General features: G+C 42.9%; 1 long non-coding RNA gene across 1 annotated transcript; it reads left to right on the top strand.

Moving 5' to 3' along the window:
• The first annotated feature begins 5,854 nt into the window (after positions 1-5,854).
• Positions 5,855-25,666, top strand: LOC118674809. The gene is made up of 6 exons (XR_004973704.1): positions 5,855-6,105; positions 7,033-7,265; positions 10,590-10,709; positions 22,290-22,521; positions 24,026-24,176; positions 24,586-25,666. It is a non-coding gene; the product is annotated as an uncharacterized LOC118674809 (long non-coding RNA).

Raw genomic sequence — 25,666 nt, forward strand, 5'->3', positions numbered from 1 at the left:
AAGTTAGATTTATTCTGTGGTTCCAGAGTCAAAAGTAGGATCCAGGAAACAGGTTACAAGGAAATAAATTTCAGCTCAGTATCAGTGGTAGCAAAAAAAATTTTTAAATGAGTGATTGTGGTGACATTACTAATATTCCATACTCATCTTAGAGTATTTCTATGTAGGGAAATAACGTTGATGAGTCTCTTTGGGATGAAAGGTGAGTTGGCTCTGGTGTGGTCAGAGAGAAGATACAGAAAATAGAGCTCAGTTTTTCTCTGTAATGAGATGAGAGGAATTTTTATGTTCCCAGGGGAGCTATGGGAATAAGGGAGAAAGAGGGTGAGGAGAGCAACCTGGCAGAAGGTCTGCCCTCCCCCGTCGCTGTGGGACACCAGAGTGAGAAACTTGCTGAACAATTGCTCAGGGCAGTGAACTTTAACATTCAGTTTGACATTATGTTGTGACCTTGGGCTTCCTATCTAATAAAAGAGTAATATGCAAACTGACCATCACTCCAACACACAAGATGGCCACCCCCATGTGGTCAAAGATGGCTGCCACAAGATAGCCGGCAGGGGAGGGCAGTTGTGGGCGATCGGGCCTGCAGGGAAGGACAGTTGGGAGTAACCAGGCCGGCAGGGTAGGGCAGTAGGGGCAACTGGGCTGGCAAGGGAGGGAAGTTAGGCTGGTGGGATCGGGCTTAAATGGGCAGTCGGACCCTCGAGGGGTCCCAGATTGGAGAGGGTGCAGGCTGGGCTGAGGGACACACACACACACACACACACACACACACACACACCCTGTGCACAAATTTCATGCACCGGGCCTCTAGTTGGGGGGAATAAAAAAGAGGACTAAGGTTCAGGATGGAGGGAAGTGACCAGTGAGATAAGACAATGAATGAGGGCACTGAGGTGTGAGCAAGCGAACTCTAGCCTGGACTGCCTAGATTTATGTCGGTATCTGGGAAATCCATGAGAATGTCGGGGGAGGCAGCCCAGACCTGCTTTATGTAAATATCAAAGATAAAGGTGACTTCAGAGGACAGAGGGATTAGGGATATCTGCATCACACAGGGGAGACTTAAAATTAAAATTGTCCAACAGCCCTGGCCGGGTAGCTCAGTTGGTTAGTGTCATCCTGATACACTAAGGTTGTGGGTTTGATCCTAGTCAGAGCACATAAAAGAATTAACCAATGAATGCATATATAGATGAACAACAAATTGATGTCCCCCCCTTTCCTCTCTAAAATCAATCAATCAATTAATCGATTTTTTAAAAAGAGTTGTCCAGCAAAAGGTAGTGCTCTCTGGTCACTAGGAGAGTTCTCTGGGTAGCATCTGTTAAAGGTGTTGCAGGGGGAATTCTTGCATTGTTTAGGAGGCTGCACCAGATGAGCTCTAAGGATCTGGATGAATGAAACTCACTGCCTTTCCCTCTACCTGCCTTATTATGTCCTTTCATTCAAGGATCAACTTGGGTTGGCAAGAAGTCAATGTGCCTTAATACATTAATACTTACATAACATTACTTTTTAGAGGTCTGACTCTACTTTTCCATCCATCCATTTAACAAGTGTCTGTTTTGCTTCAGTCATTGTGCCACCCTTTGTGGGAACACGCTCGTTAATTAGGCATGATTCCTGCTGTTTTATGAGCTAACGTTTTGGTATACACGATGCTTATTCTAACAAGGGCTTTCTGAGTTAGGAATCTGCAGTCGTGGGGGTAGCGTCTGTGAACCTGGAGACCTTTGTTCTCACCCCAGCTTTGCCATGTGACCCTAGTAGGCACAGAACCTCTGTAAATCTCGAATTACCCATCTATAAAGTAAAGGTGCACAGCTCTTCTGGTTGTCACAGCTCCAAAGCCTATAAAATTCAGGCACGTGACCTAAGACATGAAGCAAGCAGATGTCTTGACACCTTAAGTGGAGTCCTCTAGAAATTCATTCTAAAAATACCAGGTCAGTACTTCTCCTCATTGTTAAGGTCATCAAAAGCAAGGAACGTCTGAAACACTGTCACAGCTAAGGGGAGTAACAGGGCTTCCTGAATGGGGTCCTGGGACAGAAGAGGGACAGTAGGAACAATGAAGGAGACCTGAATAAAGTATGGACTTTAGTTAATAACATTGTGTCAATATTGGTTCATTAATTGTGTGGATGAAAGGGGCCACATGCTAACCTGACAAGCTCAGGGAAGGCCTGCATGGCTGTCTTGCAAACTCAGAGACCTAAAGTAACCACAAAGGATGGTCTGAAATTAAACTTTAACTAAAAGCAGTTATGGTGGGTAGTTACATCCTAGGCTGGTATCTTCACTGACAAGGTCAACCTTTACCTTAACTGAGCCTATCTGTCTTTTTGCATCTATAATCTATAATAACATACCCTTGAAATGTCTGGGTAACTTGTAACTTCCCTTTTTCTGGAGCCCCTGGGGCACAACCTAATGTGCTGGGTGCCAGGACAGATACCACAAATTCCTTCATTATTATCGTGTTAATTGTTCCTGCACCCACCTAAGGGTGTGTCTGTCATTTTACTTTATATCCAATCCCAGGGGTTTTCCCACTTTGCTTTCTCCCACCTCTCTAGTCTATCACCAGTGGATTTCATGTAACCCCCCTACATCCCTTTCCTTTGATTGCAATGTATAAATACAGATGTAACCCACCATTCTCCAGAGCATTATCTCAATTGGAGGTTCTGCTTCCCAGCATATGTCGACAGTTTGGCTCAAATAAACGCACAAAAATTATTTACAGGTTTCAATGGTTTTTTTACATTAACAATTGTGACGAATATAGTGTAAGATGTTAATACAAAGGGAAACTGGGTGGGGAGCATAAGGGAACTGTCTGTACTCTGTAATTTTTCTGTAAGTCTAAAACTCTTCTGAAATAAAAAGGTTATTCACATGTATTTAACATTTAACAGTAAGGGATTTAACATTTCTTGTAGTGGCAGTAGTAATAACTTCCAAAGCTATTCATAAGAGGTAAGAAAAGGTTGAAGATTTATTGTACTCACTTCTTCATCTAACCCAGTGGTTCTCAACCTTCTGGCCCTTTAAATACAGTTCCTCATGTTGTGACCCAACCATAAAATTATTTCCGTTGCTACTTCATAACTGTAATGTTGTTACTGTTATGAATCGTAATGTAAATATCTGATATGCAGGATGGTCTTAGGCGACCCCTGTGAAAGGGTCGTTCAACCGCTGAAGGGGTCGCAACCCACAGGTTGAGAACCGCTGATCTAACCTCTTCTTAACATTGCCTGTTTCGCATAAACATATAATATGAATTATCCTCATTATCGAGATTTCAAATGTGCTGACATTTATAAATAGTTGAATCAAAATTATTCCTTACTAGAGGCCCAGTGCATGAAATTTGTGCTTGGGAGAAGGGTGTCCCCCAGCCCGGCCTGCACCCTCTTGCAATCCGGAACCCCTCGGGTAGGGTCCCTAGGCTTGGCCTGCGATCAGAGCCTATCAGGGCTTTCCTTCCCCTGGCTGCTGGCAGCTGGCCCCGCCCCCTCTGCTGCCACTGCTTGCCATCTGTGTGGCACTGCCACCAGTTGCCTCCCTCTGCGGACAACAGGCGTGGGGTGTGATCACTTGGCCGCCCGGGCCTCCCTCTGCAGGGCGATCGCTGGCCAGCCCACACACCTGCCACAGCGTCACTGGCCGGTGGTTTGGGCCTCCCTCCATGGGGCAATGGCAGGGCCCCCTGACCAATTGCATTGCATCCAAATAAATAAATAAATAAATAAATAAATAAATAAAATTGCATTGTACCCGCCTTGGCTGGCCTGGCGCCAGTGCATGTCATAGCATGGTTGTCTGGAATCTCGTCCGGATGGTCATTCTGCCATTTGGTCGTTCAGTCAATTTGCATATTATACTTTTATTATTATAGATGTTATCTGGAGCAATCTCTTAATTCTTACTTTGACATTTTAAGATCAAGGAGTAATTAGACAGTGACACCAAAGCACTGCTCAGTGTATAATTAATCTTTCCAAATTAGGCTGAAAAGCCAATTAATCATTCCTAGAAATAAGGATAAACTTTTGAAATGGTATCCATCCCTGCCTGTTACTACTCTGATTTTATTTAATTGGGTCTCTGTATTCAGAAATGGCAGCAAGCTTGCATTCCTTGAGTTCTGGCTAAGGGTGTGTGTGAGCGTGTGTGCGCGTGTGCGCACACACACACACACACACACACACAGGAAATTCCATTTTCCACTTAGATTGGAAAAGATAAAAAAGTTGAAAAAAAACATGGTTGGCACAGACCTCTTTATTTTTGTTTATTTTGAGAGAGAGAGGAATTGAGAGAAAGAAACATCAATGTGAACTGAGACATGGATTGCTTAATTTAAATTTTTTGTAGTTTGAGGTTTTTAAAATTTTTTAAATTTTTTTATTGATTTCAGGGGGGGGGAGAGAGAGAGAGAGAGAGAGAGAGAGAGAGAGAGAGAGAGAGAGAGAGAGAGAGAGAGGCATCAATGATGAGAGAGAATCATTGATCAGCTGCCTCCTGCGCACCCCCTACTGGGGATTGAACTGTGACCTCCTGGTTCATTGGTTGGCACTCAGCTACTGAGCCACACAGGCCAGGTTTTGTTTTGTTTTTAATATGTCCATTTGACTTTTCAATGTAAAACAAAACAAAACTGTTTATTTTTGATATATTTCTTTATTGATTTCAGAGAGGAAGGGAGAAGGAGATGGAGAGATAGAAACATCAATGATGAGAGAGAATCATTGATTGGCTGCCTCCTGCACGCCCCACACTGGAGATCGAGCCCGCAACCCAGGCCTGTGCCCTTGGCCGGAACCGAACCTGGGACCCTTCAGTCCTCAGGCTGACGCCCTATCCACTGGGCCGAGCCGGCTAGGGCAAAAACTGTTTAAATATTGTAAGATTTCCTTGCCAAAAATGAACAGGCAACTTTTTTTTTAAATATAAAAAGAGACATATTTCTGGCTGCTCAGTGCTTGACTGAGAATTTTGTGTGTTGGAGGCAGCTGGATGCAAACCACAGTATTTCCTCAATTTTGTTTTAAACAGGTTTGCTGTGCTTGAGGCAGAATGTTTCTGTGAGTCAAAGAAGCACACACCCAAACAAGGTGTGCTTATGCTTTCAGAGTTTTATTGAACATGTTTATTAGGAGGTACACTTTATGTGTGTGCTTTACATTTCAGATGTAATATCAATTTGGTCTGAAGTATCAACCTGTCATTACTTTCAGGATAATAGCTTAGCTAATAGGAAGTGACAATTAAAATCATATTTTAAAAGTCCTTCCCTAAAGTTTTGGCATTGTGCATATATTACGTAGTCCTTGGAATAATAATGCCACCAGGAAAACTTGGTTCTTCTTCCAAAATAGCCTTAAGAGACAATGATAAAAAGGACAAGAGGGAGATTTTACCTCAAACAGGCCATCTGAAGACCATTTCAAGAAATTGGAATTTCAAGAAGTTTGGAACAATTTGGAGCAAATAATGATAATATATTAAGTTTAAAAGATGTGGTAAATAACATTTATGTTCATATTTCAATTTTGTAAAACAAAATAAACTGTCCATATGTACATTTAATATATATATATCTATATATCTATGTATCTATATATCTATATCTATATCTATCTATATCTATATATATTTTATGACTTCACAGAGAGGAAGGGAGAGGGAGAGAGAGAGGGAAAGGAACTTCAATGATGAGAGAGAATCATTGATCGGCTGCCTCCTGCACGTCCCACACTGGGGATAAAGCCCCCCACCCGGGCATGTGCCCTGACTGGGAATTGAACCGTGGCCTTCTGGTTTGGTTCATAGGTCCACGTTCAACCACTGAGCCACGCCATTAATCATGGAGTAATAATCCCATTTCCAACTCCAGTCCGTCTGCCTCTCCTACACCAAGCAGCTTCGGAGGGCTTTAGGCCACTGGGAGTTTGTGGACTTGGGGAAAGTACTTGGCTGCCAGCTCAGAGGACCCTGCAGGAACTTCTTGGGCCCCTGTGAGAGGTCAACTCTGGCCCATATAGAGGACTGCATCTGTGGAACCCTGGAAGCCAAGGAGCTGAACAGGTAGGCTGAGTGGGGGGCCATCACCTGAAGAAATGAAAAGCAGTGGTTACCAAGAGAAATGGGAAATGGGTGTTGGGAAGGCCATGACTAAATCTGCTGTGGGAAGCAGTCATTTAAAAATATATATATTTTTATTGATTTCAGAGAGGAAGGGAGAGGGAGAGAAACATCAGTGATGAGAGAATCATTGATTGGCTGCCTCCTGCACGCCCTCTACTGGGGATCGAGCCCACAACCCGGAAATGAACCTGGGACCCTTCAGTCCGTAGGTCAGCCGTGGGCAAACTACGGCCTGCGGGCCGGATCCAGCCCGTTTGAAATGAATAAAACTAAAAAAAAAAAAGACCGTACCCTTTTATGTAATGATGTTTTAATATATTTTATTGATTTTTTTTTACAGAGAGGAAGGGAGAGAGATAGAGAGTTAGAAACATCGATGAGAGAGAAACATCGATCAGCTGCCTCCTGCACACTCCCCACTGGGGATGTGCCCGCAACCCAGGTACATGCCCTTGACCGGAATCGAACCTGGGACCTTTCAGTCCGCAGGCCGACGCTCTATCCACTGAGCCAAACCGGTTTCGGCTATGTAATGATGTTTACTTTGAATTTATATTAGTTCACACAAACACTCCATCCATGCTTCTGTTCCGGCCCTCCGGTCCAGTTTAAGAACCCATTGTGGCCCTCGAGTCAAAAAGTTTGCCCACCCCTGGGTTAGACATTTATATCATTTATGAAGTAATACCCCTGATGATTCTAGTACCCACCTGATACCATACATAATCATTACAATATTATTGACTGTGTTCCCCATGCTGTACTTTTCATCCCCATGACTGTTTTGTAACTACCAATTTGTACTTCTTAATCCCTTCACCTTTATCACCCAGCATTAAAGGTCTCATTCTTATTGATGTTTTTCAGGTCGCCAATCAGAACTAGCCAGTGAGAAATTAAGCAAGTGTCTCTCATGATAAGTGTTCAGTTGAAAAGCCAGGACTATAATTCAGGACTACATTCCATTCTATTACTAGGTCAGAAGCAGGCAATACGTGACTTGGACGCTGGTGTTTGGTATATATCTTAGTTGTCTCAAGTGGATGTCCTGTCTACTCTAACTTCTTACCTTCTGCTCTCCTATTTCTTCATACCGATAGGTGAGAGATCACTGCGGGGAGGGGGGAGGGGGCTGGGAAAGAGCTCATTTACACACATACTGTGGTGCAACAAATGGATTGTGACACCTGCATATCTTGAACACAAAAGTATCTTCACAGTCATTGTTCACTTGGTGTATAAAATGCTAACATCCTTTGGCTTGTTGGAGTGGGCCTTGGGGCTTTCGGGTAAAGGTATTGTTTAAAGTAACCGGCATTATTTCCTTTATTATTGAGCAACCTAAAGATGTAGATTACTGTGGCCTCTCAGCTCAGTTAGCCCATTTCTATTGTTTACCTGTCTTTGTCTTATAGAAATGTTTGCAGTTTTTATTATATTGGAAATAACCTATTCTGCAAACTACTAAACGGAAACAATTTATAAACTTGCCTAATCCTCTGTATAAGGTAGCTTTAACAATTCTATATACATCTTTAAAAACAGAATGCAAGCTAGAATCTAAATTATGGCATTCTATCTTGAAGCATTATTATTTTCCGAGGGGTGACTATAAAAAGATGACTATCTTTTTCCCCTCTCCCTTATAGATTCTGATGGCCTTTTTTCTTTTTAAATTGATTTTTAGACAGAGAGGAAGGGAGAGGGAGAGAGAGGAAGAGAGAGATCAAAACATCGATAATAGAGAGACACATCTATTGGCTGCCTCCTACATGCCTCCTACTGGGGATCGGGCCACAACCCAGGCATGTGCACTGGCCGGGAATTGAACTGGCAATCTTGCAGTGCACGGGATGACGCCCAACCCACTGAGCCACACCAGCCAGGGCTCTGACGATCTTTTAAGACTTTGTCATTAGGAACCTTCTGTGTGATCTTGGGAGTGCAATTGGAAATATCCCAAAGGCGTAAGACAGCCATGCCTTTCTCAGCTCATAAAGCAGAGAGGACATAGCATCCAGTCTAACCTTTCCAAGTGATATTTATGCATCTCAATCCCACCGGGATTTTGCAAACTCTCAGAGGTTCCATGGCTGGTTAGGGTCTGGCCAAGCTGGGCAACCAGAGCTGAGCTAATATAATCAAGCCTGGAAGTAAAATTTCATTTTCAATTTATTTGTAAAAGCATTATTGTAGGCCGCTTCCAGTATAAAATCACACTGTGGTAGGCGGAAGAGTGGCCCTCCAAAAATGTGTCCATCCTAATTCCAGGAACCTGTGAATATATTGCCTTACGTGGTGTCTTAGTCTGTTCTGGCTGCTGTAACAAAATTCCATAGTTTAGATGACCCATACACAACAGAAATTTGTTTTTTATAGTTCTGAAGGCTGGGAAGTCCAAGATCAAGGTGCTGGTAGAGTCAGAGAACTTGCTTCCTGGTCCATAGACAGCTGGCTTCTTGCTGTGTCCTCACATGGTGGAAGGAGCGAGGGAACTCTTTAAAAAAATTTTTTTTAATTGATTTCAGAGAGAGGAAGAGAGAGAAACATCAGTGATGAGAGAGAATCATTGATCAGCTGCCTCCTGCACACCCCCTACTGGGGATCAAGCCTGCAACTCGGGGATGTGCCCTGAATGGGAATCGCACCCTGACCTCCTGGTTCATGAGTCGATGCTCAACCACTGAGCCACACCATCTGGGCATGAGGGAGCTCTTTTATAAGAGCTCTTAATTCGTGAGGGCCCCCCTCTCATTACCTAATCACCTCCCAGAGGCCCCATCTCCTAATACCATCATGTTGGGCATTAGGTTTCAGCATATGAATTTGGGGAGGGGACACAAACATTCAGCCTATAGCACATGGTAAGAGAGATTTCACAGATGTTGCTAAATTAAGCACCTTGAGAAGGGGAGATTACCCTGGATTAACCAGGGTGGGCCCAGTGTCATCACAGGAGTCCTTATGCGAGGGAGGGAGGAGGGTCAGAAGCAGAGGAGACAGAGTGCGAAACCTGGTGTTGGAGTGGTGTGCTTTGAAGATGGAGGAAGGGGCCATAAGCTAAGGAATAGGGGCAGCGTCTAACCCAGTGGTTCTCAACCTGTGGGTCACGACCCCTTTGGGGGTCAAATGACCCTTTCACAGGGGTCGCCCAAGACCATCGGAAAACACATATATAATTACATATTGTTTTTGTGATTAATCACTATGCTTTAATTATGTTCAATTTGTAACAATGAAAATACATCCTGCATATCAGATGTTTACATTACAATTCATAACAGTAGCAAAATGACAGTTATGAAGTAGCAACGAAAATAATTTTATGGTTAGGGGTCACCACAACATGAGGAACTGTATTAAAGGGTCGCGGCATTAGGAAGGTTGAGAACCACTGCTTCTAGAAGTTGGACACAGCAAGGAAATAGCTTCTTCCTTAGAGGATTCAGAGTAGACATTGATTTTAGCCCAAAAGACCTATTTTGGACTTCTGAACCTCCAAAATTTTAAGATAACCAATTTGTATAGTGGTGAGCAAACATGCATGCATGCATGCATACATACATACATACATACATACATACATAAATAGCATTGTTGTAGGTTCTTCCCCCGGCCCAGGAAATATATTGGTAGATTAAGGCAGGAACAAGAAGCAAAGAGTCCTGAATTCCACAGAAGGTGAATGTCCTGCTTGACTGTAGCCTGGCCAGCTGTTGGAAGAATAAGTTGTCCTGACCAGTTTGGCTCCTGTGAACTAAAGAGTCATAGGATCGATTCCTGGTCAAGGGCATGTACCTGGGCTACAGGTTCTGCCATTATCCAAGGCCCCCTGTCTGAGGCGCATGCAGGAGGCAATCAATCAACGTGTCTCTCTCAAATCAATGTTTTCAATGTTTCTCTCTCTCTCTCCCCCTCCTCTGTCCCTTGTACTCGCTCTAAAATTAATGGGGAAAATATCCTCAGGTGAGGATTTAAATTAATGACCAAAGAAGTGTGAAACAAGGAAAATTTTTCAAAAGCTAGAACTGTGGCCAGGATTTCTGGTCATGCAGACAAGCACTTCATAAGGCAAAAGTGACAATACTGCTTTAGGAAAATGATGACAATATACCTCAAGGTTTACTTTCTTGTGGATGGAGTAAGCCTTCGTTAATTCTTTCAAACTATCACTCTTTTTAACTCTCCGGCTCTTTTAAAGTCGATACTCTAGGTTTAAATAAATCTATTGTGAGAAATCATAAAATAAATGAAATGATAATAACTGAATGTAATTAAGAAAAAAAACCTGGACTATTCTCCACATGGAAGCAAAAACTCCTGTTCAAAGGAAATATGGGTCAACCAATTTGTTCGACTCTACTAGTTCTAGCTAGAAATGCTTTTCAAAAACTAATTAGGTATGCATTTTGACTTTTCTGTAGGCTGATCTTGGCTACAGTTACATCGTTAGGAAGACTGGAGCAATCTCCTCAGTGAACTGAGACCGCCTCCTTCCTGGGGTTATTTTGTACCAGCAGTGCTATTGGCAGTATTCCATTCCAGTATGTTAAATGTTATTCCTTTTGTGGTATATGGGGTTTCTATTGTGCATTGTCTTCAAGCTCCATGGGATGCAGGGAGTGGCTTGCTCAAACATAGCTCAGTAACAAAGGGCTGCTCATATTGATGAGAACTGGGGAATGCCATGTGGGCTCTGGAGACAAACTGGTTCAAATCCCAGCTCTACCACTTTCTACCTGTGTTACCTGTGGCATGTTACTTAGCCTCTCTGTGCCTTCCTTTCCTTATCTGTAAAATGGGGGCAATAACAGTGCCCACTTCATAGGGTGGTTGTGAAGATTAAAATTAGTTCATTAATGTCCAGAATAGGCAAATACAGAGACAGATAGTAGAATAACGGCTTCTAGGTGCTGGTGTGCTTGGGGAGAAAATGAAAAGTGATTACTAGTGGGGACAGAGTTTCCTTTTGGGGTGATGCAAATGTCCTAAATTTGAATAGTTGCACAGCTCTGTGAATATACTAAAAACCATTGAATTGTAGATTTTGAATGGGTGAATTATACGGTATGTGAATTATATCTTAACTAGAGGCCTGGTGCACAAAATTCATGCACCGGGGGGGGGGGCATCCCTCAGCCCAGCCTGCACCCTCTCTCAGTCTGGGAGCCCTTGGGGGATGTCTAACTGGGAGCGGGCCTAAGCCAACAGTCGGACATCCTTAGCACTGCAATGGAGGAGGGAGAGGCTCCTGCCACTGCTGCTGCGCTCGCCAGCCGTGAGCCCGGTTTCTGGCTGAGCAGGGCCCTACCCTCCCCTGTGGGAGCACATTGACCACCAGGGGGCAGCTCCTGTGTTGAGCATCTGCCTCCTGGTGGTCAGTGCACATCATAGTGACCAGTCATTCCACCATTTGGTCGATTTGCATATTAGCCTTTTATTATATAGGATAAAGTGGTATAAAAATGAGTCACATAAAATGCTTAGGACATTGTCTACACAAAGTAAGAGCATTATAAATGTTAGTTATTATTGTTATTATTATTATCACTAGAATGTGTCTCCCACTGAGCTTATTAGAGTCTATTCTGCCATTACCCAAGCCACACACTGTTCTTTCTAAGGCTCCTTTGGGGCCCTGACTTGTGTCTCTTTGTTCTTGTATTAGGGTTCTCCAGAGGAAGAGAACCTATATCTATAACGCAGACCTATTCATAACAAAATAAGGAGGAAATAATCATGGCACTTATGGTCCTCACTTCTGTAACTGGTTACATGGTTGTAGCTGGTATTAATAACTACCTTCTACCACCCATTGTGTATTCCCTTCGCCTTCAGTAAGCACCTCAGCTGGTCATGGTTCTTTACCTGGCAGGTGACTCAAACCTTCTTCCTGAAGGGTCTGGGTCAGTAGTCAACCTGCCTGGACTGGATTGTTGTTCTCCATTGACCTTGATCATGGGACATGGTAATATGAAGAAACACTCTGCGGGATTGCAGACATTCTCTTCCTTTTGTTCCCTGTGGAATGGCAGTCCCATTTCCCTTTGGTGGTCAGGATCAAACACCCAACATTGTAACTCCTTTGCCTGTGGATTCAGAGGCATGAGGAAGCCAGAGTGGCCGGTGGCAGGCTTAACTTCCCATTCAGTGGAATCATTGTTGTGTCTCCTGGTGGAAGCATTTTTTCCCTCTGAAACTAAGACTTCAAGGCCAGCAAAGTATGATGTTGTGGGAACAGGAAGCAAATATGTTGCTAGTAGGTCACTTGGGGTAATAGCGAGTGGTGCCATTCCCACCCATTTCCACCCTTTGGTTCCTGGATCAGTGAATCCAGGCTATTGGAGAGATAGCACCATATATTAGATACTGACTCAGAGCATATATAGCTTTCTGGAGAACCTTGCCCCAGCCCTACAAGGCATAGCCAGCTAGCTGGCACTATAACTGAGTCTTTTAAAGGCTGGCCCACCATTCTTTCGAGCCAGCTGCTCCAGGATGGTGGGGAACATTGGTATGACCAGTGAATTTCATGAGCTTGTTCCATTGCTGCACTTCTTTTGTTGTGAAGTGATCAGAAGCAATGCTGTGTGGAACACCATGATGGTGGATAAGATATTCTGTAAGTCCATGGATGGTGGATTTGGCAGAAGCATTGCATGTAAGGAAGGCAAGTCTGTATCCGCAGTAACTGCCTGTTGCAGTTAATGACAAAACGCTGCCCCTTCCAGGATGGAAGTGGTCCAATGTAATCAACCTGCCACCAGATGGTTGGCTGAGCACCCAGACAGAGAATAGTTTATATCCAGGGCTGGCAGATTGGGCACTTGGCAGTGACTGTGGCCAGGTCAGCCTTGTTGAGTAGTTCATGCTACTGAGCCCATCCGTAAGCTCCATCCTTGCCACCGTGGCCACTTTGTTCATTAGCCCATTGGGTGATGACAGGAGTGGGCGGGGAAACGGGCTGACTGGTCGCCCCAGAAAGGGCCACTGGCTCCACTTGATTATCAAACAAGGAGGCTCTGCTCAGGTCACTCTTGGTGAACATTCATATGAGACACAAATATCTTCATATTTTTTGATCATTCAGAGAGGTCCATCTACATACCTTTTCCCCCAGATTTCTTTGCTACCAATTCTCTTTTTTAAATGTATTTTTATTGATTTCAGAGAGGAAGGGAGAGGGAGAGAAAGATAGAAACACCAATGATGACAATCATCGATGGGCTGCCTCCTGCATGCCCCACACTGGGCATGGAGCCTGCAACCCAGGCATGTGCCCTGACTGGGAATCGATCTGTGGCCTCCTCATTCATTGACTGATGCTCAACCACTGAGCCATGCCAGTTGGGCGCTACCAATTTCCAATCATGTTCCTTATAAATCTGTGACTATCCACCCAAACCATGACTACAGACTGTGAATTGATATGTAATTTCACGTATGGTCATTCCCCCTTCCAAGAAATATAAACAACCAGATGAACTGCCTGAAGTTCTGACCACTGGAAGGACTTCCCTCCATCATTATCCTTCTGGAATATCCCAGAAAGGGATTGTAGTGCCACAGCTGTCCACTCTCAGGTAGTACCTGCATATCATACAGAACCATCTGCAACGGAGGCCTGAGTCTTTTCTTCCTCTGTCAACTGGTTATAGGGCTCTCCCCACAAAGTCATAGATGCTGCCTGGGAAAGAGAAGGCAATGTGGCAGGAGTGGGGACCCCGGGCATTTGGGCCACTTCATCATGTAACGTGCCTTCAGGGCCTGTGCCGGCTGATCACACATATACACTTCCGTTTGATGACCAAGTGTCGCTGTGCACCCAACTTAATCGCTTGGTGGGCCACACATCCAGTGCATGATGGGAAGCTCAGAGTGCCTGGTAACTTGATGGCCCATGGTCATGTTCAAGTCTCTACTGAGGCCCAGTAGCAGACTAAGAGCTATTTTTCAAAATAAGAGTACCTATGGATGATAGCAGGGTCTTGCTCCAAAATCCAAAAGGTGTTGTGATTCATCCTTCCTCCACCTTTTCGTTATATTTGGGCCTCAACAGATTAGATGATGCGCACCCACAGTGGTGAGGGTGATCTTCTTTCCTCAGTCTACTGATTCAAATGCTGATTGCTTCCAGAAACGCCCTCATAAGCATACCCTTAAATGATGTCTTACCAGCTATCTGAGCATTCCTTAGCCCAGATAAATTGATGTATAAATCCCACGTGGTAACCATTGGCCACATGTGGCTGTTTAAATTAAAATTTAAAATTCTGTTTCTAAGTCACACTCACTCTATTTCAGGTGCTCAATAGCTAGTGGCTACCATGTTGAAAAGCACAGATAGTGAACATTTCCATCCAGTGACCAGTGTTGCTTTGGAGAATAAAACCAAGGCATGAAAACATGATCTGACTTCACAGAGATCACAGGATAAGCCTGTGGAACCAGAATCTTAATCTCAGAATATTTGACAGTGGCAAAATGACAGAGGGCCAAGGAAGGGGTGTAGTGTTTTTAAAACTTCAGCTGGCCTCTTTGGATCCATATTTTGGTATTTGCATGCAATTCCAGCTCCTCCCCAGCATCATGATTCTCAAAAGCTTCCTGCACAGCTTCCTTCTCATGTGGAGGATCCCAATTTTCCTTATGAAGTTGCTAAACCTTCTGAGAATCTGATGCAAGTATTATGACCAGTCTCTACCCAACCCAATTCCTTTTTCTATGAATTAAATGAAGTACTGGAGAAAAGATGTGAAGATATGATTATAGTTTAGGGCTCTCCATTAAGCAAAGATCACTTATCTGTTTCCACAGACAAATAAAGTTCAAATGAATCCATTTTCTGGAAAGATGGGAATAGATGTAGCCCATAGTTCTGAGTTTTGTGTGAGTGAGAATCAACTTTACAGCCAATTCTGATAGCACTCACATGGCTCTATATTATAATAATTATTGCTAACATTTACTGGGGGTGTTACTGTGTATCAGGCACTTTGCTAACTGCTTTGTATGCTTTATTTAATGACTAGTGACCAGGTGCACAGATTCATGCACATTGAAAGGAAATCAGAAGAAATATTTTTTTTTAAAAATATATTTTATTGATTTTTTACAGAGAGAAAGGGAGAGGAACAGAGAGTTAGAAACATCGATCAGCTGCCTCTTGCACATCTCCCACTGGGGATGTGCCCGCAACCCAGGTACATGCCCTTGACCGGAATCGAACCTGGGACCTTTCAGTCCGCAGGCCGACGCTCTATCCACTGAGCCAAACCGGTCTCGGCCAGAAGAAATATTTTAATATCGCTATTTGCCCTTTCTCTGTAATAGAAGTATCAACCAAATTCACAATCAACAATGACAGATTGAAACACACGCATGCAATTGGCACCATGTAGATCACGCAGGGAGAACAAAGGGTAAAATATATTAACTGCAGCAGTGTTTGACTATATTCTGTGCAGTGAGAAAACCTGAAGTCATTTTCAAGGTCCACCATTTCTTACTTCTTTGCAGTTGGGTCAAGTTTCTAAACATTGTAAATCTTCGTTTTCTAGCTAATGAAAAGAAAATAGGATTCCACCAAGTCTCCTATCTACCTGCTCCAGGACTTGTGAGGATCAAATGAGATGAGGCATAGGGAAAATGCTTCACAGACATTTGGTTAAAGTGTGAAATGTTTGCCCCTGGCTATAAAGCACATCGTGTTCCCGGGCTGAAGAAACTGCAAGGAGGCTAGTTCTCGCTAGGGAGAGGAAGCTGGGCATTGCTACGTGATGTCATCACCCAGTGCCCACAGCGACCATTTCTGGGCTGGGCTGGGCTGGGCTGTGGGCCGCATTTTGTGCCACGGGGTCTCAGCAGCATCGGCTGTGATTTGGTGGGCTGTCGCTCCAGGGTGGTGGTGGGGCCTGTGTCCCACTTGGGGGAAGCCGAGTGTTGCTTTGTGGGCGCCAGGTCCGCGGTGCCAGTGAGCATCATGGCAGCTCCTGCATTGAGTGCCTGCCCCTTGGTGGTCAGTGCACGTCATAGTGTCCAGTCGGATGGTTGTACACTTAGCATATTAGCCTTTTATATAGAGAGATAATCCTCCAAAGAGATTACTGTTATTAACATCCCTTTACAAGTGAGGAGGCAACTAGAGGTTACACTGAGCAGAACAAGATTTAGCTTCAGTTCACCTGACTCCAGAGCTTATGCTCAGAACCTTGGCACTGCACTTTATCTTGATTATGTTCCTGGCATTGCATTTATTATTCTGTTGGGTTTGACCTATTTCTTATGTGTCTCCTTCAAGACTGGGAGCTTCTAAAGTTCAGTGCCTTACTTACTGAAATGTGTAGTTGTTTTGGGTTTCCAAGGTCCTTCCTATTTTTGAGCTCCCTCCTCCCGTGCCATTGTATAAGTTTAATTTCCCTCGTAGAAACATAAAAGTGCAAGAACAACTCTTTCCCTCTCTTGAGCCACCAGAGCATGAACTAGGACCTGGCTTAGCAATTACTTTTCTCATGTGGGGCAGGCACAGAAGATCAAGCTAGCAACACGAAGACGGTGAGATGGTTAGACCTTGTTCATGGTGATGGTGGTGTCCAGCAGTGGCCTATGGTGGAAGTGGTAGGAACATCCACAGCTGCCCTGTTACCTGTCCATTTTCTAAGCCAAATTCTCCTGCCTCCTGTCTATTTTTTCTTCCAGAATATTCTCTTTTTGAGCAGTAGAGTTGTTTCTACTGCTTTCAACCAAAAGTCATGACTAACACAGTCATCTTTGAATCCCTAAAAGAATGGGACAGTACATTAATAAGTGTTTATTGAATGAATGAATATCATAAGTGAATATCATAGAAGGATGGAATAAAAGGGAGGAGCAGGATAAGACTGAATATAAGAATCATGGAAAGTGAGGTGGGGAGGAATATTTCCCATTTGAATATTCCTCCTTTTAACTTGCCAGGTTATACTAGTTGTAATGTAGAAGGTCTGACAAAGACAAGGCACAGGACATGAAGTGTCATTCTTAAAAGTGCAGTTAGGGAAGAAAAACCCTCTACTTAAGTCTGAGGTGCAAGCCTTCAACTTTCTCTGAATCTTCCTATAAATTCCACTATGAGTCTCGTCAACAACTGCTTTTCAAACACAGTAACCCTGACCGCCTCCAGGTCTCCAGTTACCCAGCTCACATGGTGACATCCTTGCAGGAACTTGCCCTGTGTCCTGTCTCCTGCAACTTTGAAGAAGAGCAAGGATTAGTGTGGCGTCACCTTTTGTGAGTCATGCCAAGACATTAGAAAAGGATTTGAAAGGCTTTCGTTCAGGCAGTCATCAAGAAGTATTTTATACAAGAAGTAGTCTATAAAATTAAGCCTCATTGATATGATACTCCAGAAGGCCTCCAAGTGAACACTGACTTCATGCCAAATACAAATGAATGAATGGAGCAGTGTGTGCAAGAATGCAAGAAAATTGTTGAAAATTTGTATAGAAAAATGCTCACCTCTATGGCAATACATCAAAACAGTTAATTAGCATTATTCTTATGCATTAAAAGAAGTTGTTCTTTTCTTGAATAATTATTTGATGGTCTAAACCTAGTTGGACTTTCTTAATTTGGTTCTACACCCTGTTACCCGTGTATCCGTCAGGGATTCCTAGGAGATGGGAGACACACTCAAGATTCTGCCTGCTCTTTATGATTTAAAAGACAACTGCATAAAGCAATTATCATAAATCTGTATTGATGTGCACATAATTTATAAAGATGTAATCTGTGTAACAATAATAGCACAAAGGAAGGAGACAAATTATATAGAAGCAAAGATTTGTGTGTTATTGAAATTAAGGTGTATTAATCAGAGCTAGATTCTTTAGCATAAGATGTTAATTGTAGTTCCCAGAACAAACACTAAAGTAATAAAAATAATTAAAAAATACAGTAAAACTAATGACAAAGGAATTAAAATGGCACACTAGAAAACAGGGTTGTGTTTGAAGAAGAGCTAGCAGACCAGGAAGCTTGGAAAGAGAAACTTGGGGAAGACTAATTATTTAATTATATTTGGGGCATTTTCAGGTATTATTCTTCAAATATTCTTTTTGCTCTTTTTCTCTCCTTTTCTTCTGGGACTCCCATTATGCAGTGTGGGAAGATAAAATTAGAGATGTGGGTGGGATCTTAATGATCATGCAAAGCCCTGTAAGCTATTAAGCGATGGCAAGGAGTTTGAAACCTATTCAAAGGGCAGAAATACAGTGAGTTCTCTCCTTCCCTTCTTCCTTTCTTCCCTCCTTCCCTCCCTCCCTCTCTTTGTCTTTGTCTTTCAAATGTTTGATTATGATGTGTCTTGGTTTGAGTACTTTTCTGTTTACTCTTCTGGAGTTTGTTGAGCTTCTTGGATATGTAAATTAAGTTTTAAATCAAATTTGGGATATTTTCAGCCATTATTCTTCAAATATTCTTTTTGCTCCTTTTAAATTTCTTCTGGGACTCCCATTATGCATATGTTGGCACACTTAATGGTGACTCAGAGGCCTCTCAGGCTCTGATCATTTTTCTTTCTCTTCTTCAAACTGGATAATCTCAGTTGACCTATCTTCATGTTCTCTGATTTTTTTCTTCTGCCTGTTCAAATATGTTCTTAAGCCTTTCTAGTGAAACTTTCATTGCAATTATTGTGCTTTTCAACTCTAGAATTTGTATTTTGTTCTCTTTTAAAAAAATAAATTCTATCTTTTGATGTTTTCTATTTGGTTAAGTAGCATTTTCAAACTTTAGTTCTCTTTTTAGTTCTTTATACATGTTTCATTTCATTATTTGAACATGTTGAAAATAGCTGATTTAAAGTCTTTGTCTAGTAAGTCCATTGTCTGGGCTTCTTCCAGAACCATTTCTATTGATTGCTTTTTTCTTATATATGGACACTTTATATAATTTAATACAGTAAGTCTGGAAATAAGACCCCCTCCACACTCTCCCACCATGATTTGTTGTTCTTACTGCTTGCTATTATTGGTTTTGTTGTTTAGTGTCCTTTCTGAAGCATTTCTGTAAAGTCTGTATTCTTTGGTCATGCTGGACCATTGAGGTCTCTGCTTGGTTTGCTTAGTGTCAACTAATTATTTGACGGAGATTTTCTTTAATTCCTAGAACCAATAAGTCTTTGTCAAAGGGCCGTGTGTGCCTGTAGGGGCTTGCTTTCAATACTCAACTGCAGTTGATAACTCCATCTTAGTCTTCACTCCCTACTTGTGCAGAGCTTTACAGTCATCCAGAGGTGAGAATTTAGGACTTTATCATGTCGTTATTGAGCATGCACACAACCCAACACATGTATGGCTTTCTAAAGGCCCAAGAATGTATTGGAGCTTGTCACAGTGTTATGAAAATCTCAGAACCTGGCTTTTCCTTTTAAGCTCTTTTAAAAATAAAGCATAGTTTGCCCCAGCTGTTGTTCACCACTTCAAGCAACCATGAAATTAAACAATTGTCTATAAATGTTTTTGACAAATGTCCCTGAGGAAAAGGTTTTTGTTTGTTTGTTTTGTTTTCTTAATGGGTGAACTCCAAGTCAGATGAAATAAAGACAACCTTGCAAGTGTCTTCCAGGGAACCATTAGACAGGTCAAATCATGAGAATTCTCTGGGAAGGTGGCTTTGAAGGAGTCCAACCCAAACCCCTCTGCTGGCTGCCAAACTACTGTATTTCTCCATGATTTCAGGCTATTGGTTTTCAAGGTTACCGTAGAAGTGGAAAGGGAGGGTTAGGACTAGGGCAAGTTAAAATGGCATAATGCTGCCAAGATGTGGACACTTTTCTTGAATAAATACTCTCTGGATTGCTGCAAGCTATTAGCTATTTTACAGAATTCTGAAAAAGTTTGCCAGTTTTCTAATTGTGTTATGGAGGAGAGGATCTTTGGAGGGTCTGTAGATTCATGAGCCTACTTCAAAGACAGTGCATCACCGTCTCAGAGGATAGGGGCAAAAGTGGATATTTTTAGAAGCATCTCAAAGTGATTCTTACCAAACCCTAAAATTTGAGAAACCACTCCTTCAAAACTGTTGCTTGACCACCACATTTTAAAATCAGCCATATTGAGCGGGTAAAACAGTGGAATTTACATATCAGAAATTTTATTTCTAAAAAATATTTATTGTTGAAAGTATTACATATGTCTCCCTCTCCCCCCCCCCCCCATTTACCTCATCTATTCAACCCCTGCCCCTTGCCCAGCCCTTCACCACACTATTGTCTGTGTCATGGGTTATGCATATATATGCATATAAGTTCTTTGTGATACCAGAAATTTTAAGGACTTCAGAACCTGCAACTAAGGATCATATCATTTTTTTCTTGCATTCTCCTCTCCAAAAGAGAATAGAAAACCTCCCTAATCTTAGGGATCCCATGTCCAAATAGTATAGAAGTTGCCATAAGAGCTTAATGCTCTTGCTTTCTATAAAGTAGCTATTTTTGCAACTCCCTGTGTGCTACTAGAGAAGATGGAAGGTAATGTGGTTTAAAGAGTTTTAGCCTTTGTGAGAACCATTTAAATCACATTGCAAAACATGGGTAGAAGTTTAAAACAGCCATTCCCTGTTCTAATCCCTGCTTGAAAATCAACCTGCGTAATTAGAAATAATAAATCAAATTAATAAAGACATAAATTATGGTCTTTTACTTCTGAACTAAAGGCGGATAGATGGATGGAATTGAGCTCACACCCGATTTCTTAATAATGCATTAAGCAGCGGGGAGAATACAGTTGGCCAAAATGAATGCCTACTTGCAGCTCAGTCTTTACTAATGCAGCCTGGAGAGTATACAGGTAAACAGTTTCAAAAAGACTCATAATAAGAACCTGTTTTACAAGGTGGGTATGGGGATTGAGATGGCCCTGTGGAAGCTTTTTAGGAGTACAGCTCTGCCTAAGGCTTCCTGGCCTGGCTCTTTTGCTCAGTAGCTATGCAGCTTTGGGTCCAGTTTGTTAACATTTCTTTTTTTTAAATAAGCAAATAAATATTTTTTATTGATTTCAAAGAGGAAGGGAGAGGGAGAGAGAGAGAAGCATCAATGATGAGAGAGAATGTTAACATTTCTAACCCTCAGTTTCCTCATGTGGAAAGTGAACATCAACATGTTGAATAATTTATAGGGCTTCTGTGAAGATTAATACAATAGTCCAAGTGAAGCTCTTAGTATAATGCCTGGCATGCCCTAGGTATGAAGCATGCATTATGGACTGATTATAGTTATTATTATTATTATGGTGATATGGATAGAAAGTACTTAGCTTAGTGGCTACTGTGCAGATGCCCTAAATCTGTGTGGCACAATATGGTAGCTGCTGGCCACATGTGGCTACTAGAAATGTGGCTGGCCCAAATTAAGGTGTGCTGAGAGCCCTGGCTGGTGTGGCTCAGTTGGTTGGAGTGTCATCCCATACACCAAAAAGTCAAAGGTTCAATTCTAGAAGAAAAAGAAGAAGAAGAAGGAGAAGGAGAAGGAGAAGGAGGGGGAGGGGGAGGGGGAGGGGGGGGGGGGGGGGGGGGGGGAGGGGGAGGGGGGGGGGGAGGGGGAGGGGGAAGAAGAAGAAGACAAAGATGTGCTGAGAGTGTAAAACACACATTGTATTTCAAAGGAATAAAATATCTCATTAAAGGTTTCTGTAATGATGGAATATTATCTCAATAATATTTTGGGTATATTAGACTAAATTAAAAATATTATTAAAATTAATTTCACCTGTTTCTTTTTCTCTTCTTAAATGAGGGTTTTAGAAAGCTCAAGCCCTGACCGGTTTGGCTCAGTGGATAGAGCGTTGGCCTGCAGACTCAAGGGTCCCAGGTTTGATTCCGGTCAAGGGCATGTACCTTGGTTGTGGGCACATCCCCAGTGGGGAGTGTGCGGGAGGCAGCTGATCGATGTTTCTCTCTCATCGATGTTTCTAACTCTGTATCCCTCTCCCTTCCTCTCTGTAAAAAATCAGTGGAATATATATATTTTTTAAAAAGCTTAAGTTTTCATAGGTGGCTTGAGTTAGTGGCTTCCACGTAATTTTCTATAAAAGATACCTTATTTGGCTTACATTTAACCAATTTATTGAATGTCTACTCTAAACCAGGCTATTTGGAAACGAATGTACGAACTACCACAGGCGTACACATGAAAGAGAGCCGTGCCCAAGGCTTCAGGGAGGAGGTGGGATCTGAGCTGGTATTCACTCTCTCCAGCCATCAGCAGGGGAGTCAAGGGTCAGCTTTACTTCGTCCAGAACCTTGAATCACGTTTTAAAACATGGAAGACATCATCGTACATCTCTACCCTATGTAAACCTGACAGCCAGACAAATCAAGGTAAGGAGATGCTGATATCTGAACCTTAATCTTAGTATTTGGCTTCATGTGCTTATTATTTGTCATATAGTGAGTAATAGGTAAACAGTGATGGAAAAGTTGTTTGCCTTTTCACCTCTGGGGACAATTCAATTATTGGTTAAGTATAAGTGGGCTTGTTTAAGTAGGTTTTGTACGTGATATGATCTTTTTTAAAAAAATATTTTTATTTATTTCAGAGAGAAAAGGAGAGGGAGAGAGAGATAGAAACATCAATGATAGGAGAGAATCATTGATCGGCTGCCTCCTGCACGCCCCCTACTGGGGATCGAGCCTGCAACCTGGGCATGTGCCCTGACCGACCCTGACCGACCCTGACCGGGACTCAAACTGTGACTTCTGGTTCATAGGTCGACACTCAACCATTGAGCCACGCCAGCTGGGCTGTGATATGATCTTAACTGAAATTGTACAATCATCAGGGGTCCTCAAACTACGCCCGTGGGCCACATGTGGCCCTCCGAAAGCATTTATCCGGCCCGCCGGGTGTTTTTACTGCTGCTGTGTGCATAGGAATTTGTTCATAGTTTTTTTTTAAACTATAGTCTGGCCCTCCAACGGTCTGAGGTACAGTGAACTGGCCCCCTGTTTAAAAAGTTTGAGGACCCCTGGTCAGATATTCAGACATTTCAAGTTCTCCTTTTCAGTGTGCTTTGGGTTTTTAAAATATTGATTTCAGAGAGGAAGGGAGAGGGAGATAGAGATAGAAACATCAATGATGAGAGATAAACATTGATCAGCTGCTTCCTACACACACCCCTACTAGGGATCGAGCCCACAACCTGGGCATGTGCCCTGACTGGTAAGGGAATAGTAACCTCCTGGTTCGTAGGTCGATATTCAGCCTTTGAGCCACACCCGTTGGGCTGGCTTTTTATTTGCAATTTGGAGGCTCAGAGTTTTCAGGGTAGAATTGGAGGCTGCCCTGTTCATGCTGATGTCATGTTTCCCTATCACCCTGGACCTGCCAACCCATGTATAATAATAAAAGCATAATATGCTAATTAGGCCAGATAGCTGAACAACCTTCCAGACATCATTCCAGATATCCTTCCGGATGAAGCCGCGGCAGTGGGGGCCGAGGCAGAGGTGGTTAGAGGGCAATCAGGCAGGCAGGCGAGCAGTTAGGGGTGATTGGGCAGGCAGGCAGGCAGTTAGGAGCCAGCGGTCCCAGATTTTGAGAGAGATGTCCGACTGCCAGTTCAGGCCTGATCCTGCAGGAATTCCTGTGGGATCGGGCCTAAACCGGCAGTTGGACATCCCCCAGTGGATCCCGGATTGTGAGAGGGTACAGGCCGGGCTGAGGGCCCCCCTACCTACTGTGCACGAATTTCATGCACCAGGCCTCTAGTTTTATTAATAGAGAACAATACACACACTCTTGGAGCAGAGAGAGAAGATGGATTATGATGAATTGATTTCCCAGACTTAATTTAACTTCGTAATTTCTTCAATTCTGATAAAGCCAGAGGTTTTCTATAGTTAAAAGATACTCTTCCCACTTGCCAGTGGAAGAAGGAGAGGTGGTCCTTGAGGACAGCAAGGCACATGGAGTCGTGACTGTGGTCAGCAGTGGAGCCGGCAGGGTGGGAGGAACGATGCTTCCATGCCATCAAGTTGGTTCAAATCTTGTCATTTGTGTTCAGGGTGGGACTCAGGTTGGGAAGCCCCCAGGGTTACAAGTCAGTCACACAACAAACCCTCTCTCTCATCCCCAACCAGACTGAATCCAAACCCTAAGCCAGCCTCAAAATAGACTTGGTCTCAGAATATTCTTAATCATTGATTCTTCCCAATATTCCTTTTCCGCCCTCATCCTACTCCTCCTGAACTGACTGGCTCCTCAGGGCACATTGCCTAGATGAGTTTTACTAAAATGTGTGATATTAATAAGTACTAACAGGATTGAGCACAGTTAACTGGGTGTCTTTATTGCCGTATTTCTCAGAACTTTAAATAGGAGGGAAACATTGTAGTTGCTCAGGCTATTTGAGCATGACACATGTCTTATTGATCATCTTACAGGACTGGTGTTGGGCAGAACACTCTTATTGGAATGGTTTTTCCAGAAGCAGGGCCTGAAATGGTTGATTCTCATTAAGAAGTTTTAAGCGGTGAGGAAAGAGAATGAGCCAAGCCAAGACGTGGGTTCGGATTAAGGCTAGTCTCCACCTGATCTCAGGGGAACTATGAAATGTGAAATGTATCACAGAGGTTGTCCCCCACACATACCCAGAGGCATGGGGACGAGACTGTCACACTCCCACACTCATCAGTCATTGGTTTAAGACCGCACCGCCCTCTGACGACACTGCATCACTTTACAGGCCTCTCTGGGCAAGGCAGCCATGGTCAGCCAAGGGCTGGAAAAGGGTGTAGGTGTGAGCAGTTAGCAACCAACATCCAGGAGCTGGAGGACAGGTGCCCTGGCCCAGTTAGGAGATCTGCTACAGTCACTCTAGGGAAAACCTATGCCAAGCCCCAGTTCTTCCCATGGCTTCTCCGCAAGGTTGCACGAGAATCAGACCAGTTTGGGGAGCACCAGACATTATTCAGTTGGCCATTCCCACTCCCCATCTCCATTATCTCTAAGACAGAGGTAAGCTGTTTTAGAGATAACTTATCACAATGAAGGGGAAATTCCATCTTGAAGATGTAAGACTATGAAGTCAGAATGAAAGGTTCTCATCTGTGCGAATGCATATATAGAAGAGAGGAGATTTCTTAGGGAAATGGGTTTTGAGACCCCTGGGGGAAAATGGGCTTTCTTGGTTTAGAAGGAACATGTGGGGAAGATAGAAAAATTCCCATGCCCCTCAGTCCTTTTTATTTTAAAATAATTCTATATGTACAGAATTTGTTTTGTGCAAGAATAGCACAAAACCCATTTTCCTGAGCCATTTGAGAGTAAGTTGTCAACACAATGCCCCATCACTCCCAAATAATTTAGTGCTTCCTATAAACAAGACAATTCATTGTATACTTATAGCACAACAATCAGAAAATAAACATTGATTCATTACTACCATCTAATACACAGACCCCATCTGAGTTTTGCAAACTATCCCAATGTTCTTTTAATTTATATATATATGTAAATATATAA

The sequence above is a fragment of the Myotis myotis genome, unplaced genomic scaffold, assembly GCF_014108235.1.
Source record: "Myotis myotis isolate mMyoMyo1 unplaced genomic scaffold, mMyoMyo1.p scaffold_m19_p_19, whole genome shotgun sequence".
Taxonomy (NCBI): domain Eukaryota; kingdom Metazoa; phylum Chordata; class Mammalia; order Chiroptera; family Vespertilionidae; genus Myotis; species Myotis myotis.